Raw genomic sequence first — 2,500 nt, forward strand, 5'->3', positions numbered from 1 at the left:
TCATTTTCGTGTCGCCACATTGCATGCGAACCGCATGAAACTTCCAGAGGCATTTGCAGCAGGAATGCATGTGCACTCAAAAAATGTGATATTTTTCACGGAGAGACCCCGTGAAACGCTAGAAGTGGGCGGGGATGTCTCTCTTGTGGCTCACGGGGCTGTTAGGGTGGCACAGAAATCCCTCGGAATGGGAAAACGGGTCATTTTCGTGTCGCCACATTGCATACGAACCGCATGAAACTTCCAGAGGCATTTGCAGCAGGAATGCATGTGCACTCAAAAAAGTGAATATTTCTCACGGATAGACCCCGTGATACGCTAGAAATTGGCGGGGATGTCTCTCTTGTGGCTCACGGGGCTGTTAGGGTGGCACAGAAATCCCTCGGAATGGGAAAACGGGTCATTTTCGTGTCGCCACATTGCATGCGAACCGCATGCAACTTCCAGAGGCATTTGCAGCAGAAATGCATGTGCAGTCAAAAAAAAATTGATATTTTTCACGGATAGACCCCGTGAAACGCTAGAAATTGGCGGGGATGTGTCTCTTGTGGCTCACGGGGCTGTTCGGGTCGCACAGAAATCCCTGGGAATGGGAAAACGGGTCATTTTCGTGTTGCCACATTGCGTACGAACCGCATGAAACTTCCAGAGGCATTTGCAGCAGGAATGCATGTGCACTCAAAAACTTCTATATGTTTCACGGATAGACCCCGTGAAACGCTAGAAATTGGCGGGGATGTGTCTCTTGTGGCTCACGGGGCTGTTAGGGTGGCACAGAACTCCCTCGGAATGGGAAAAGGGGTCATTTTCGTGTTGCCACATTGCATAGGAACGCCATGAAACTTCCAGAGGCATTTGCAGCAGAAAGGCACGTGCTCTCAAAAATTTTAATATTTTTCACGCATAGACCCCGTCAAACGCTAGAAGTTGGCGGGGATGTCTCTCTTGTGGCTCACGGGGCTGTTAGGGTCGCACAGAAATGCCTCGGAATGGGAAAACGGGTCATTTTTGTGTGGCCACATTGCATAGGAACGGCATGAAACTTCCAGAGGCATTTGCAGCAGGAATGCATGTGCACTCAAAAACGTCTATATTTTTCACGGATAGACCCCGTGAAACGCTATAAATTGGCGGGGATGTCTCTCTTGTGGCTCACGGGCGCTGTTAGTTAGGGTCGCACAGAAATCCCTCGGAATGGGAAAAGGGGTCATTTTCGTGTTGCCACATTGCGTACGAACGGCATGAAACTTCCAGAGGCATCTGCAGCAGAAATGCATGTGCACTCAAAAACGTCTATATTTTTCACGGATAGACCCCGTGAAACGCTAGAAATTGGCGGGGATGTGTCTCTTGTGGCTCACGGGGCTGTTAGGGTCGCACAGAAATCCCTCGGAATGGGAAAACGGGTCATTTTCGTGTTGCCACAATTGGCATACGAACGGCATGAAACTTCCAGAGGCATTTGCAGCAGAAATGCATGTGCACTCAAAAACGTGAATATTTTTTCACGGATAGACCCCGTCAAACGCTCGAATTTGGCGGGGATGTTTCTCTTGTGGGTCACGGGGCTGTTCGGCTCGCACAGAACTCCCTTGGTCCACCTGATTCGTGCATACAGGCAGCAACTAAAACTCTGTAAACCTGCTGTGAGGACATCTAAACAGTGGACCAGTGAGGCTGTGGAAGATTTGCGGGCGTGCTTAGACTGTACTGACTGGGATATGTTCACGACTGCTACCAATAGTCTGGATGAACTCACAGAGGCTGTGTACATCAGCTTCTGTGAGGACTGCTGTATCCCAACACGTACCAGGGTGAACTTTAACAACAACAAGCCCTGGTTCTCAGCAAAGCTCAAAAGGTTGAGGTTGGAGAAGGAGGAAGCGTTTAGGAGTGGGGATAGAGACAGATTCAAGGAGTCGAAGAACAGGTTTAGCAAAGCGGTGAGAGAGGCTAAACGACTGTACTCAGAGACACTAAAACACCAGTTCTCTACTAACGACGCTGCTTCTGTCTGCCAAAGGGCTCAGGCACATCACCAACTACAAACCCAGAGCGCCCCACACCACTAACGACTCCCGCCTAGCCAACGACCTGAACGAGTTCTACCGTAGATTTGAAAGACAATTGGACTGTCCTGAACCACCCCTTCCCACCCAAGAGGCCCCATCCCCCACCCATACTACAGAAACGACTCTCTCCTTTCAGGAGGGAGAAGTTAATGGGCTTTTCAAGAGGCAGAATCCACGCAAAGCAGCCGGGCCGGACTCTGTCTCTCCAGCCACCCTCAGGCACTGCGCTGACCAGCTGTCTCCGGTGTTCACCAACATCTTTAACACCTCCCTGGAGACATGCCATGTACCAGCCTGTCTCAAGTCCTCCACCATCATCGCTGTGCCCAAAAAGCTAAGGCCAACAGGACTAAATGATTACAGACCGGTCGCCCTTACATCTGTGGTAATGAAGTCTTTTGAGCGCCTGCTCCTGGCACACCTCAAAG

This window comes from Petromyzon marinus, unplaced genomic scaffold (assembly GCF_048934315.1).
Source record: "Petromyzon marinus isolate PM22_M1 ecotype Great Lakes invasive population unplaced genomic scaffold, UKy_Petmar_22M1.pri1.0 PM_G_Scaffold_40, whole genome shotgun sequence".
NCBI lineage: Eukaryota > Metazoa > Chordata > Hyperoartia > Petromyzontiformes > Petromyzontidae > Petromyzon > Petromyzon marinus.